Here is a 16,355-nt window from a genome sequence, read left to right as displayed (position 1 = left end):
CCTAAAGCCTAGGGACTGCATCTCTCCAGCCCTAAAATCTCTCCACTGGCTCCCGTTGACTGCAAGGATCAAATTTGATATCCTTTGCATCATCCACAAGGCTGTCTGGGGCCTGGGACCTCTCTACATCCAGCTTTCTCTTCCGAAATACCTCCCAGCCAGAATCTTTCGGTCTGCTGGCTCCAGCTCTCTGCAGGTCAAAAGTCTCTCCAAGAAGAGAGTGGGAGGTAGATCCCTGTCCTTGGCTGGCGCCTCCCTCTGGAACAGCCTCTCTCCCCCTCTCAGACTTGAGCCGGATCTTCTTAAATTCTGGAAGCTTCTCAAGACCTTCATTTTCTCCTCTTCCTTCCCTCTCTTCCTTTTGTGCTAAACTCTCCACCTGCCGCTGCGACTAGGGCCAGGTCCCTTTAGATTCATACAAGGACCTGACCACCCCCACCAGTCCTTCCCAGCATCCTTTGCCAGGACTTGCCTTTGGGCTCCATTTCCAGGACGATCCCAACCCGGTCCTCCTGTCCAATGCACTGCACTTTCCCCCCCCCCCCCTATTTTCCCCTTGGCACTTCCCGCCATGGCCTGACCAGCAATTGCCCGCACCTCACCCATTGGGGTACCCCACTCTTGCACTTCTCTTTCTGCCCCCCATTCTCCTTGCACGTATCACCTTGTCATGTGCTTGCACAGTAGGAGTGTCACATGGCCAATTTAACTGCTTCTTTGTTCTTTGTTGTTGTATTCTTATGATTCCCATGTCCTCCTCCCAACCCCCATCCTCTCTTTTGGCACCAGGAAATACCTGTGTATAGGAGCCTTACTAATGTCCAATAAAATAAATAAAAATAAATAACTTTTGACTAGGACTAGTAACGTACTTGAGGAAGTAGTGTCCACATGCCTATCAAACACGAAACTTAACAGCCCGATTTCGGATAAACCTAGACCCACTCAAGTTCTCTCTATACAAATTGTTATAGATTTATTATGTACAATTTATGTATCAAACGTCAGTCATTAAAAGTAATTCATTCAAGACATAAAACAATACAGTGTTACAAAGGAGTGAATGGGCAGTTCATTACATGTGCATTCAATTGTAATTTAAAACGTTGTGCATTCACAAAAATACAGCCCCTATTAGTGAACTAGGGCTCTCTAAGTCTATCTGCCTTCTTAGCTTGGCTTGTTGCGTAGTGTCTCCATATTGCACTACTTTATTATCAGCTTGTCGACACAACAGTGTTTCGGCCTCATGAGCTGCTAAATGGTGCACTTGTTACAATGGCCTTCATCGGGACAGAGGCGTTTGTTCTCATCTCCCTCGTGTGGGTGCCTGTGTTCAAATATCATGCAATTTCTTTTAGCCCTGTGCACGTCTGGCTGGGTAGCATGGGGTGGCTTGGATGTGTTATATCTGATTTTCCTTTTTTTGTATACTTTTTTATTTGTGTCGCTGAGTTTTACTAAGTGGTTCCACTGGGGCTTTCATTCACAAAATTACTGGTGTTTGTTAAAGTCCGGGATCACCATTTTGGGGTTGCCCGTGTGCTACCGTGCAGATCAATGCAACCCTCTGCCGATGGAACCAAATGACTAGCAGAGGCTTGCATGTATCGGCACAGTAACCAGAATCACCCAGATCAGTTTTGTGTTTGATATGTACTGGTTCCTAGAAAGTTCAGGGAAGATGCAATCGCCCCGTTTTTGAATAGAGTATCCACATGCATATAATTGATCATGTCCATATAAGACACTAAGCAAATAAACTCTACAAATCAACCAATATTAGTGTGCACAACAATGGGGCATTTAAGACTGGGAATGCCTTTCGCTTGGGCATTAGTGGCAGGAGCGTGTTGTTACATTTCGCATGGATACAATTGTAGTAATCTTACATAGTGCAAATTTGGACTGAGAGAAATATATACTGGGTAGGACGAATTCATGATTTGTAGGTGTGCCATTATTTACAATTACAGACGAAAAATGTTGCAGGCTCTTCCAATGCATCTCCCCAAATGATTGATTTGAAAGTGCATCCGAGTGCACGTGTATCCATCCTCGTAGAACTAGAGAAGCATTGGACGACAGGTATGAGACACAGCAAGCCCTTTGGCAAGTTTCCAGGGAATCACCCCGCATGCTGTGGTAGGAAATACAGAAAAAGGGTACGACAATCATCAATGCACTTATAGTTAAAGGTCAATAAAGGTCTGCTAACATTAAAATTCATTACAAAACTGGAAGGCTTGGCAGCCATCTTACAAATACATACATTAAATCACATTCTGAAAATCTGTATCAAAAAGACATCACATGTGGTCAATTCGGTTCATGATCAAATCCAAATTGCTTCTGTATAGAATTTCAAAGTAGTTACACCGTAAATCAAAATATCGGTATGGTGTCACTTTCTGAGGTGCAGTCTTAAAACCGAATCATATTCAAGAACCCATTTGTCAAATAAAATTATATGGTGTTGTACAATTGATTTTAATGCATTGAAAGGAAGAAATTATCAATTGCACGACATATGCCGCTCCACTTTACCAAAAAATTGGCTTTTGGTTTTCATATGTCTTTGCCCATAAATACTAGTCACACTTCCAGACTTTCTTAATCCCTGCCAAGCCCACCAACACAAGCATACCCTTATTATATCAAGTTCCTGCTCCGGACGTTGAAGTGTTGCATGTACAAGAGCGGGGAGGGCAACCAGTACAGCTTTTCCACCTGTGCCTAAGTGAACAGGACCATGGTTAACAAAAATATCATTAGTTGTTTGGTCTTGCCCTCACCGGCAAGTTGATGAATCTTTTTCCCCAGAAAACCGTTCCATGTGTATCAGTATTTCCCTACGGTTTGGGAAGGCAATTGCCACTCTGGCTCTTCGAGCTTTAATTTACCCTGTTGTTTTTTTCTGCATGTACAAGAGCTCCAGGTTTTCAGAGTAGCCTTTCCAGGCCCTACAGCAACCTGCATGCTGGCATTAAGTGGGAGTAGTGACTGGATTACCAGTGATTTAAAGGAAAGACTAATGCACACAGGGATATTACATTCCTTACATATACGGACCATCTAGCCTATGATGTGTTACACCTATTTAACAACTTAGGAATTTGGCACTATTGGACTCAGGTTGATTGTTTCTCCTCGTCCACTCCCTTTATGCGGACTTCATATTTTTCTCACATATTCATCTATTCGCCTGCATCTCTTATGACGCCCATCGTCAGCGGTCTTGGGAAAAAACAGTTATCTCTCTGACAGAGAGAGTGTTTCTCACACATTATTATGGTCAAAGCCTCCACAGTGCAAGGGCCTACTTCAGCACATCTCAAGTCCATCACACAACCACACACCAACTACATATTTATTTATTTATTTATTTATTTATTTATTTATTTATTTATGTATTGTTTGCTTGTTAGGCACGTATACAATAAGAATATACTGTTTCAAAGCGCCCACAGGGCAGGAAGGGAGGGAGGGTACATTACAACACAATATTAAGAGCTGAGGGGAAGAGGAAGAGGGACGAACCGACTATGCCTTATGAGTATTCAGAACGTGCAAGTGCAGAAAGGAAGGGGGAAGAGGGGGTAAGTGCTGGGGAGTCCGAGCTCGTGGGAGAGCCATGGAGGAAGTCCTAGGAATGTTGAGTGCTACATGGCCAGAGCCGCGGGAGGTGTAAGTGCGAGTCTCCAGAGTGGAGGGTGTGCAGATGCAAACAGTGGCGTAACACAACACTTGCTGGCCCCTCCCGTGAGCCATGCTGAGGGGGCCCCCCGTTCAGCAACAAATCATAGGTCGCACTGCACTCTGGGCCGGCCTAGACTGCCATGCTTGTGTAATAAGCACAGGCGTGCTGCTTCATGGGTACGCCGCACACTGTACTAGGAGCATATATATATATATATATATATATATATATATATATATATATATATATATATGTTTTAATACAGCATACTTTCAGAGAAAAATTGGCTAAAAAGCTAGAACGTTTGCAATTGTTTTGTAGGGTAACACCAGTCCAAAAATCCAATACATGCAAGTCGCCAAAAGTGCACAGGAACATTAATGCTTTCATTAATTGAATGCTTTGCTATTAAAAATACCATGACACAATGAAAACATATCCAACTGGCTGTACAATGTAGACCAGTCTAGACACATAATAACATTACAGTAAAGCATGCCAGGCCACATTTAGACATACCTAGACTTGTTGCACCAAAATGGAAGTCGAAGCAATAAAACTTGAAAAAGAATGCGTAAAGAAGTTAGATGCCCCCACACAAATAGGTTTGCCCCTCCCCACTGCTCAGGAAGTTAGCGCCTCTCCCAACATTTGAAGGGTTAGCGGTCTCCCGAAATATAGGTTTTGTTGAGCCCCTGAACACAAGTACACACCATTCACCATACACATACATGCACACTTGTAATGACCTTGAATGGTGTATCCTGGAAAAAGTCTTGGCCACTGATTCCAATAATATAGCAGCACGCCTGGCACAAAGAGAACAATGGTGGATGTATAACACCACTAGCTATGAGATAGGTCTTAACCGCCAAGAGGAATGGCTCCATTGTGTGCCTTAATTTTGTTCCCTAGATCATATCTTCCGACACTTTCTCATTTCTTTTTCCTCTGGCTTATTTGTTGGGCAACCAGCACTTTCTTCGCTACTTCAGCTTTTGGGTGCCATGTTGGATACTTATATTATTTTTTATCTTGCTTTTTCATGACTCTATAAAATCGAGAGCTGTTTAAAAGAAATGCTTTGACCAGTTATTACACTTACATGCATATTGGCCCTATTTAAGAATGTTTGATCATATTCAGTGAGGCAGCTCCAGTCCCTCTTTAGTGTTGGCGGTCGGAAACGGCTCGCGCGCAGGCATGTTTCCATAATTAGTCATCTTGATTGCTCGCGTCGACCAGTGGGTGTCACTGCGGTTTATACTTCCTCGCGTCAGTGACTTCTTGCTCTACCATTGTATTTCTTCATATAGTGACACCTTTTTAAACAGGCTTCTCTGTCTATTTCCTATGGGCCACGACGCACAATGAGTAGTCCCATTTTCTTTTTTAATCTTATGACGCTCGACGCGTAGTCTTATTTCTCTTTCGAATCTCGCGCGGGTGATAAATGACCACTGGGCTAGTCTCGCTTCAGTTCGCACCCGCGGTGACTGAATGCAGACGTTTCGTAGCAGCTCGCAATTACACGCGGTAAGTGCCACGGGGGTCCTTTTGATCTTTGGGGCTGTTTTCATTAGCATTTAAACTGCTCAGTGTTCAGGCAGCACCGCGAGGCATTTTGTCCATTAGCATGGTGGATTTAGGGCCTCATACCATTTCCTGTATACCCGGGTTTTTAATTTAATCTAGCCTCGGGTAGAACATGTAAGCAATAATTCTTGAATTCGTTTTTGGCAAGCCGCTATATTGGGCACTAATATGGCCACTCATTTTGATTCGGCATTCTTATTTAGCTCTGCCAAATCACTTACAACCTTGGGGCATAGATGTCCTTTCTTTGATCTCAATGTGCTTCTATGCTGAAATTGTTGTGTGGCATACCTTTTAGCGTCTATGCAGTTATGATGCATTTGAAGATGCATGGGTAATAGTACACTTATTATACTTTACTGCATTGAACAGGGTTTTAAGCCCCATGTTTCATGTTGCGGTAACCCGCATTCATCTGATGCATAGTATTTGCGTTTTTTTACTAGGTTATACATACGAAGGATTAGCTTGCCATCTCCAACCTTCATTGAAAGGTCCGCGCACTTTGGATTTTACCTAGTGCCACACTTTTTCAACTGACCACCGGCCTTCCACGTTGGGATTCCCTTCTGAATCGGTCAGTGTGATCTCTTTAAAGTAGGGGAATATCTTCCTTGTGTTTTGAGTTGCTGTGCTTTAGTGTTGAAGTTTGAGATAATCTAGTAATACCTCCAACTCCACTCTTTTCCTTTTTTGACTCCTCAGATGTCAATTTGTTTTTTCATCTTGTCTATCGTTGGGCAGCGTCCGTAAAATAATGATTTTCTGCACCACATGCGAACTAATCTAGATGAACATGTTTTACAATGATAGTCTGCTGTTTATGATTTGGATATGTTAACTTGTTAGAGGTTCAGTCAGTGGGTTTTTATATTAACTCCTGTCATTTCTTTTTTTCTCTTCTTTTTTTCTTCCACTCCAATTGTTGTTTTACCATTCAATTTTTATGGGGTGATGCTTTCATTAGATCTGATACCTACAATCAAGCTTGGAACCACTCAGCGTTTCATCTATGAAAGTTATTGCATTGTATTATTAACTATGTATAAACCTTTGTACCAGCACCTTCAATGCTATTTGTACTTCCTTTAGTGCGCCCTGATGAAGGCGACTACCAGTTCAAATTGAATGAACTAGATAGAATTCTGTCGCCGAAACTGTAATATGTACGAAATGTAACAATTTGCATTTATAGGTTGTAATTACAGTTGGCACTTGGCACTTTGGCACTTGACACTTTACCTTCCTATAGTACTGTTTGCTTCAGCATCTCCATTCTTTCTAATGGAATTAATTGTTTTCAAAATGGATTTGCATGATTTTCATTAGTATTGGTTTAGGAACTTACTACCTCAAAACTTCTTTTTTATCAGTGGGTTTGATACAAATATTTTGCATTATTACTAAAAATTTAATGATTTTTAATGTTGATATCTTCGTGAATGTATGTGTGTTTTAATAATGTTTTGGATAAATATTAAAATATGAAGCGATATTTGAGTACCTGGCTGTACCCCTTTTCTTTTTGGCTGGATGTGCCCTATGCATGGCAAAATACCTGTGTGACTGAAAATGCTGTTTTCATAAAATAGGAAAAGCCACCATTTGATTTAAGGAGACAGATAGCAGCATGTCACATTGACTTCACATTGGGAGACCTGTGACATGAGCACTTAAATCATTTAAGTGTTTTTCCATGTGACTTCCTTCTTTTAGTCTTTATTCATTAGCTCCCCTTGTCCATGGTATAGGAGTCACCCATCCTTTTTGTCTATAATTAAATAACAAATGCTCCATGGATACACCCTATCCTTTGTTATCTGCTGGTGGCAGCTTCACATACTAATCAGAGTTATTTCAAACAGACCACAGGAGGCCTGGTCGCAGGACTACCAAAGTACTAACAAAGGACAGAAAAACACAATAACCTTTGATATGCACTGTGTCAACCTGAAGCCAGCTCCTGCCTCTCAGTATCAAGGGCAATGACTTGTCATATCTGGGACTATGTATTTACAGTAGTCAGCCCTGCAGGGAAACCCCATTCAGAAGGTACGAGTATGTGGCTAGGCGGTGACTAAAAGTCTGGTCTTGCCACAGCTTCAAGGGAGACCTTCCACTTTAATCAGGAACCACAGAGAGCTCAATTAACCAGAGAGACCCTTTTATCCACAACAGACAGGAAGATGGGTGGGACTTAGTATTAAATGTTTTCACCCATTTAGCTTTTCTGTTGCAAAGCACTCTGGTTATGACCTGACGCATACAGGAGATTGTTGGTGGGGACCCAGGATTGGTTCATTAATGTAGGCTTACTCTATACCAATCACTGGGGCCCATTTAGCTTTAAAAGAGGGTTGAGCGCCTCTTTTGGGCAGATCATTTGAAGACTTTGCAAGGTGTAACAAGAAGACCCTGGCTGAAAGTACAGTCTGCCTTACGGTTCCAGTGAAGGAAGGCCAGGATTTCCATAGAGGGAAGCAAGATCCCTCCCCTAAACATCTCCCAGGGACTGAATCCAGAAGACCCTGCAGCAGCTCCAGAACCGGTAACCAACTAGCACATAGTGTGCCCTGCTAAGCTTTGCAGCAAGCTTCTGTGGGGTGCAAATTCAGCTTCCGAGAGACTAAGAGGCCATGCAAGGCCCTATTGTGAGAATGAAGCTGGCTGATGTTGAAACCCATTGGAATATGCAGGCCAGTTCAAACATTTTTTTTCCGAAATAAGGCATAGTGAAGGAACGGAAATGGGCCTATTTCAACTTTCCCAAAATGGACAGGCGCTCAAGTGAAGGAAAATGGGCCTGAGAACTTCATACTGCTGGATGTGCCCTATGCATGGCAAAATACCTGTGTGACTGAAAATGCTGTTTTCATAAAATAGGAAAAGCCACCATTTGATTTAAGGAGACAGATAGCAGCATGTCACATTGACTTCAGTGCAGCACAAGACTGTGATCCAGAAATCTAAAGTTAAGCCAGGCACTTTGCATTTGTCACAAATAAAACACGTACTTATCAACATTCAAAATGACAGGTCTGTTTCCGTTAAATGCTAAGAAATACAGCATTTGAGATTGAATCCATGGAGCAGTTAGATAAGGAAAATCAAGGCCATCTCCCCCTAAACTGTGCATTAGCTCCAAACAGAGACCTTTGAAGACACTTAATTGCAGGGCTGGAATGATATGATATGATAAGTCATTTATAACGTGCCTGTACACAGGTGTTTCTAGGTGCAACAAGACATGCTGAGGGGAGGTAGATGGGGCGCGTGCAACGTACCTCGTAAGTGCTGCCGGCCGGTGGCTAATAAGAGAGTCAAGAGACTGTAGGGTTGTAGATACAGGCCCTTTAGTGGTTGGGAGGCCCAGAGCCAGTTGAAAGGCAACTGGTCGTGCAGGAGCCTCGTCCCGTAAGTTTGGTGGGTGGCCAGGGACATCAGCAAGGGAGAGAGAAAGCGGAAGGGAAAAGGAAGGTCTTGAGTTGCTTTCAGAGACTTAGGTGGTCCTGCTCACGTTTGAGAGAGGCAGGACGGCTTTCCAGGGGAGGCCCCAGCCAAGGACAGAGATCTACCCCCACGCTCTGCCTGGAGAAGCGTCTGACCCTCAGAGAGTTGGAGGTGGATGAGCGGAGAGCTCGAGAAGGAAGTTGCCTAGAAAGCGAAAATTGGATGTAGTGTCATCCCTGGCCCCAGACAGCCTTGTGGACGATGCAGAGGGTCTTGAACTTGATCCTTACAGCCAGAGGGAGCCAGTGTAGAGATTTCAGGACAGGAGACCTATGATCCCTGGCTTCAAGTCTTGCAGTCCTGTTCTGGATCAGTTGTAAAGGGCGAAGAGTAGAGGCAGGCAGATTTAAAAAGAGGCTGTTGCAGTAGTCCACCCTAGAGAGGACCAGGGCTCTGGAGACAGTGAGCTTCTGTGGGAAAGTGAGAAAAGTAAGAATACCGATGACAAGGTGCAGCTGATAGTGTGACTTCTTAGAGACTTCAGAGATGTGAGGATAGAAGGAGAAGGTGGAGTCAAAGATGACACCAAGGTTCTTAGCCTCACAGGAAAGGAGCAGCTAGAGGGCCAAGGGTGGACGGCCAGAGTGAGAGAGGGAAGGCAGGAGCAGGTGTCCCAATGAGGAGGATCTCAGGCTTACTGGCATTAAGGCAGAGATTGTTGGTGGCATACCATTCCTCAACTGTGGACTGACAGTCGGGTATGAGAGAAGGAGAGCTGGGTATCATCTGAATAACACTGAAAGTTAGAGCACAAATAAGCGATGCAGTGGGCCAGAGGTGCCAGATACTGGTTAAAGAGCCAGGGAGAGAGGTTAGACCACAGGGGAGAGAGGTTCGACCCCTGGGAAACACCACAAGTAGAGAGAGGGATAGAAAAGAGGAATGACCTAAGTTGGACCTCAGAGGGTTGATCAGTGAGAAAGGAGGTCAACCAGGCTAGGGCCTGACCAGAGATACCCAGGTTGTCACAGAGATGATTGAGCAGGATGGCATGGTTGACCGTGTCAAAAGCAGAGGATAGATCAAGGAGAATGAGGACAGAAGGAAGAGTCAAGATTGGAGAGCAGGTCTTCACGGGTGTTCAGGAGAGAAGTTTCTTCTGGCTTCTCTGAAGTAAGACTGGTGGTTATGGAGAGAACCAACAGATTCAGTATGCACATTAAGCTGGTAGATGGCTAGCTTTTCCAGGAGTTTGCCCAGGAAAGGAGTGATGGAGATAAGGCGATAGTTTGCCTGAGAGGAAGGATCAGCAGAGGGCTTAAAAAGGGGGTGCACAAGGGAGTGCGTAAGGGTGGAGGGGAAGGTTCCTGTGGTAAAAGAGTTATTGCAGAAATCAGCCAGGGCTGGAGCAAGGGTGTCGATTTGGTCCTTAATGCTTCTGGAGGAGCAGGGAAGCACCTGCTTTGACAAGAGTTTCATAGATCGGACTTGTCTAGAAACATTGTCGAGAGTGAACGGGGGAAAGGAAGAGGAGATACGGCCGGAGAGGGGCCTGGATTGGCCTGGATTGGTAGAGGTAGAGGAAGAGGAGTTAGAGGAAGAGAGAGTGGACAGGATGTACTGAGTTTTAGTGGTGAAATGAGATGCCAAAGCTGTGCAAAGGGCCTTGGAGGGAACAGGAGAGGTAGAGACTGCAGCAGGATTGGCCAGCTCCTTGGAGATTTTGAAAAATTGGCAGATGTCTGTGTCCTGTGAATTCAGAGAATTGGAAAATCTTTGGGGGTTGTGCTAGATGTGGAACTCGGGGCTCAATATTATGGATTACTATGTCAACATTGGACTCCTTTTCCTTAATGAAAAGAGAATTGTGCATCAGATCACAAATCAGATCACAAAATGACTGTCCGTTCTACTTAAATACCATATGTGATGGATAGAATTAGAGTTAGGAAGAAAACCATGATTGTGGCCTCCTCATAATTCAGAGGAACTCGAAAGTTGGTGAACTGATAGAATGCAAAATGAATGTTTGGATTGTGAAGTTTCATATTTGTATCTATTTCATCTCAGGAACAAACCACGAACAATAATAGCTGTCCTCCTGAGCTAAGAACAGAGATCTCCCATGTAAGTAGATATAGTCCGAAGCTATCAATTGTGTCGGGAGCTGCCTGCCTTAATACCTTTCCATTAGTGGGTGGATGGGGGGAGGGGGACAAAACTGTATTTGACTAGAAATTTCACTTAATGAATTCCCTTAGAGAAAAACACCATTTCTGTTTTAACTGGAAGTGTGAGTGGAAGCCATCTGTTTTAACCCACTCCTTTTCATTATTAGGTGCTCTTCCATAGTGGCAAGGGGGTAAAAGTGTTATACCCTTAGCTTATTTAACTAAAAATATAATTTAATTAATTCCATAAGGTCAGCTATCGCAGGGTGATGTTTTTGTCAAAGTTCAAAATTGACAAATATTATTCCAGTGCACAGTAATTGACTCTAGTCTTTACTGTAATTGGGTAACCCTGCTGTTCATTTGAATGTGCTAGTGTCCCCAAAACAGAAATCCCAACACCCAGCATTCCCAGTGAAAACGAATTGTCCCAAACAAATGTTCCCATTCATTTCAAATTTCCCAAAACCTGCATTTCATTTGAATGTGTGTTCCCCCAAACGATTTTCCCATTGAGTTAATTTCCCAGATCTTGCCTTTCAAATAAAAAGCCCAAACGAAATTCCCATTATATTCCCACTCCCTGTACCTTTCCTTCAAACCAAATGGGTTATATATAACTAATGCCTGAGGATGGGAGGTTGCTGGGAGAGAAGAGCATTATGATAACCCAAGCAATCACTGTTTATTTTTAAAATTTCCTTTATGTTAATGTGCAAAGAAATCCTATGTGTGTTTTGAATTCAAATCTTCAAATTCAACCTGTTTTTTTGTGGTAACTGAAAGTCTATTAAGAAATACCTGCCAGTCAATGGATGCTAGAAATATGCATTTGTGCTTTTTGTGTTGTGCCACAAAGTTGGTGGCTAGTGTCTTTTGATTTGTCTATTATTCACTGTAGAAATTTAAATAAATATACACTATTATTTCTATACACCGGCCTGGTTCCTCGCTTACTGGTGATACAGAGGGGATCTGCTGAATGGTATCATACAGGTTGGAGGCCTAACCAAATTTGAATCTGCTAAGCGCTTTGTTGTGCGACACCTTCATGGGTGGGGGGGTACTCCCTGAGTTGAGAGTGACCGTCCAATAAACCGTGACACTTCCTAGGTGGTAAGTGCCAGGGAGTCTCTGAACCAAACCAAGGACAAGGCAGTTTCCTGTGACATTCTCCTCAGCTTTGGGCTGTCTGCCTTAAAGGACGACACAAGCCCAGTGAAGAAGCTAGGAGGAGTGCTTCGACAAGCATCAACCAGCATCTGCCTTAAAGGACATTTTTTTGAGTCACTCGAGCCCTTCGAGCTGCAACTGACTGCACCGATGACTGCTGTCACACTGCAGCCGATAACGTCGTCCGAGATGCCTCGACCAGTGCTTCAGACTCGCCAACCGGCACAGAGACAAAGATTCCTGACCCTGAAATGCTGTGTAGGCAAGCCTGCAGCTGTCTGTCCAGCCTCGCTCGCCGAACTGCCTGCCACCTGATACCGGCAGCTGTCTCCCATCTTGAACACTGTTGCAGAAGCTGGAAAGCGCACTGTAATCGACTCAACGCTGTCGAGCACCAAGAACATCTACAAACACAAGATACATTGTGGTCCTGTCCCCCTGGTCCTTCCCTGAAGGCCGCTAGTGCCATTTTATGACCCATTGCTCCCTTTGTGTTGAACCCAAGTATCCTTGAACTATTGCCATTAATTACTTTCCAACTACCCTGTCAGTATGCAGAGTGCATCCCTTCTCCTTCTTGAAACTGTGTGTCCTCTGCATTCCTTTACAGGGTGTGTTGTATTTTGTAGTGTGCTAGAACTGTCTGTTGTGATAATAATAAAGTAGATATTTGTATACAACCTTGACTGTACAGTCCCTTTCATCATTGGGTAATAATAGTATTTTCGCTGTGTTGCAACTAACCAGCGATCCACAACCTTTCGGAGATGAGCCTTTCGTTCCCTCCACGTTACCAAAATTGGACAAAGAGGTTTATAATTTGCTTGTGTTTCAGATCCCTTCTGATGTACTAGAAGTGTGGGGTTTATTGATGGTTTAGAAATCGATATTCATCCCTGGACCACTGGCGCCCCTGAAGTTAATTTGTCAGTCTGGGTATTTTGGGGAGGTGGTGCAGACTTCATACTCAAGCGCCAACATTAGTGCAGAAAGTATAATGAAGATGGCAAGGAATGTTATTTACTTGCAGAGTGGGAGTCTCTGCCAGTTAATTAATGCTTGTGCCATTCTGTGCTGCATCAACACAAGCACCAAATTAGCCAATAATTCATGGCAAAGAAATTTGAGCTTGACTGTACTATGGACAGGGAATTCTTATGGGAGAACACAGATTTCCAATAATCAGTCTCAGGTGTTTTTTAGTGTGTGATGGCGGTGAATGGTAGCGGGAATGAGATTTCCCCAAACCATGAGAGACCATCAGTAACATGATCATGACCTTAAATAGGTGTAGGGTTATCGAGAAGCATTCTGCAATGCTTGGGAAAATAATTAGGCCTTCAGTGCGTGCATTCATTAATGGTAGCTTACTGCCCTGAGCCAGAACATCACTTGCACATCATCTGCGTAATGTTGAAATGATAATGCAGAGGAGTCCATTAGGATGGCCAGAGGCTTCATTTAGCCATTATGTAGCCATGGTGATATTGATGAGCCTTGGGGTACTCCACAAAGAGAAACTCTCATGACCCAATTTCTATTAACAGGGCCATCCTTTAGGTTTAGCTTGTGGATAAGGGGATGGATTGGTTCATGTTGTGTACTAGCACCAAGAACACTTAATAAATATATTTTTTTTCCGAAGAAAATTGCCTGCTCGAGTCTCATAGCCGTGGTACAAAAGATGTTTAGAGGAGCGCGACATGTGCTGTGCACAACTACATCAGATTGATTTATTATAAATTAATGCATACAGTGAATTGTGTTACCTAACCAGCGGAATATTTTGCGTGATCATCTAATAACCAATGCTTGCTCTTTCCATATCCCTGAAGACTTGTTAAACCCTCAGTTCTGAGCTAGTTACTGCTGAAGGCCGCTCTTGGGCGCAGAAAGTCTTTGCAGAGTTGAGCAATGATTGTTCTCAGCTGGGAATTCCTCTTTGGCTGTATTTACATTTATCCTCGGTTCATTTCCTCATGCTTGTGTAACTTGTTACTTTCCTGCTTTGCATGTGTGTGTATGCTGGGGATTTATTGTGTTCTTCCTGATAATTGAGGAAAAGGCTCTGCGCCACGTGATGAGTTGCGAAAGAGGAGGTAGACCCATCCTTGGTGGTTTCATAATTTCCTTGATAAGCCTCCAGGAAGTTAATCACATGCCAGTGGGCACACATGCTGCCACCTATCCTACAGAAGCATTGGCAACTAAAGAATTTAGTGGTTAGAAGGCCTGCATGCAATCTATTGTGACTGGCTCGACGAAAGAATTCGAACAAGGACCTAAACTGAAACTACAGATTGTTTTGGAGGGTTGCTGTGTCTCGCTCTGGCCTGTTCAGGGTCAGGATGTTTCTACAGTTGATCTTTCAGTTTCCAGTTCGAGTTCCAGCATGCGTCATATTCTTTCAATGCCTTCCATCATAGAGTGCTTCCTTCCAACACAGCATCTCTTTCTTAAGTCTTTAGGAACTCACAGTCTAAGTCCAGACTTTTGGTGTGTCTCTTTACTGAAGATTTCTCAATGATTTCTAGCAACTCAAACTCTAGGTTCCAGCATGCCGCAGATCTTTTCAATATAGCCGGGTGGTTTCCCCATGGCCCAGAGTAAGCTATGTGTAGCAATTGTTACTCTTACAGAACAACTATACCAAAGTAACAACGCATACACCGTTCAGGAAATGTTCCCACTAATGGTAACTTCGGAGCACATAAAAATAAAAAAAATAAATCAAGACAGGTGCAGAGACACTCAGGGTGTGTGTGGGAGGGTGAGGGAACGAATGTGCGTGTCTCTGTGACACACACTTCTGTGAGATTAGGGTTCTATTCTGGAATGGTGGCCAAGAGATGTATTGTTTTGTGGTTGATGATTCAGTTGTTGGCTGTTGAGGAAAGAGGATGTTCCTGAGGGGGGGCCTCATACCAATGGACCCAATGAAGGGTGTACAATAAAGATTCATGGAGTTCTGGCATACCTTGTGCCTCTCATCCTTAAAAGGTTGAATGAAAAAGTCAAATCTCAAATTCTAGAACTGCTATGCATAACATTAGGAGAGTCTTGCCATCTAGAATAAAGAATTGAATGGCTTAAAACGTCAACAATAAGTTGTCATGTAATTTGACTACTTTGATTAATCTGCATTTTGAAATTCACAATTGTTTAGATTCTGGAATTGTTCATGAGTTTCTGGAATTTTCATTAGCCTTTTTGAGTGCTCTATCTTTTTCACTCTACACTTTGATAGTTACTGTATGTAGCACACTCAGCCCATCGCATGTGCAGAACACACACACACACAGATTATTAACCCAAGCCCCTTAGAATAATAAGCACAAATAATATCAAACACACACCTTAGATATATTTATATGACTATCCGCCTGTCTGTGTCAGAATTACACAGATGCACACATATGCACACACACAAAGGGCCTCATTACAAGTGAGGCTGAACGGGTTAACGGGACCCGCTAAAGGAGGCAGACCCGTTAAACCCGTTCCGCCTCATTACAAGCTCCCCTCGCGGGACCCGGTAAGTGACGCCTGGTTAAACCAGGCGTGCTTACCGGGTCCCGCGAGGGGAAGAGGGAGCAAACAACGGGCCGCTCGTAATCGGCCCGTTGTTTGCTCCCTCCCCCATTCCCATTCAGCCCTATGGCGGCTGAAATGGGAATGGGGAAAGTCCGGGCCCGGGTTCCTGGAAGGAGGAATTAGCGGGCCCTCCGAACTCGGAATGGCCCGGTAATTCCCCATTCTGGGAACCCGGACCCGATTTTGGCGGCAGCCATGCTGCCAATAGCGGCATGGCTACCGCCAAAATCGTAATGAGGCCCACAGACATATCCTATCGAGTGCCTACTCGCTGTACCATACATACAGATACGACAACAAACCGCCTGTATGTATGTGTACAGAAGATTTCCCTGCCAACCACATTCATCTTTCCCAGTCATGCTTCAGCCATCCATACACACATGTTATTTTTCAGTAACTGGAATGCCTTCCCTAGCTGGTGCCTCATAATTATTTTTTAGTGCCAACCCTTTCTACAGAAAGGTGATTGATATCATGAGTTCATGGTGTGTTGGTACAATAAGTCCTGCTTTTGGGGAGCTATATTGCATGTAGTGTGATGAATCAGGAGTATTCGTCTGGACACCCCCTTTGAGGCTAGGGAGGTGAGCCTGCTCCACAAGACCCTCCCTAGGGGTCTAGGTAAGTGGGACCTCCCTGGGAGTGACTCCCCCTTAGGGGACAAGGAC

The 16,355-nt window shown here is 43.8% G+C and overlaps 1 long non-coding RNA gene across 1 annotated transcript in view; it reads right to left on the bottom strand.

Annotated features, from left to right (window-relative positions):
• Positions 1–1,070: 1,070 nt before the first annotated feature.
• The window catches only part of LOC138515620 (uncharacterized), a 57,283-nt gene continuing 41,998 nt past the window's right edge, over positions 1,071–16,355 (bottom strand). Inside the window, exon 3 of the long non-coding RNA XR_011282112.1 lies at positions 1,071–2,140. This is a non-coding gene — a long non-coding RNA (uncharacterized lncRNA). The remainder of the gene's footprint in view (positions 2,141–16,355) is intronic.

The sequence above is a fragment of the Ambystoma mexicanum genome, chromosome 6q (assembly GCF_040938575.1).
Source record: "Ambystoma mexicanum isolate Mex_15411 chromosome 6q, UKY_AmexF1_1, whole genome shotgun sequence".
NCBI classification, from domain to species: Eukaryota; Metazoa; Chordata; class Amphibia; order Caudata; family Ambystomatidae; genus Ambystoma; species Ambystoma mexicanum.
This window is presented reverse-complemented; position numbering and strand designations above follow the sequence as displayed.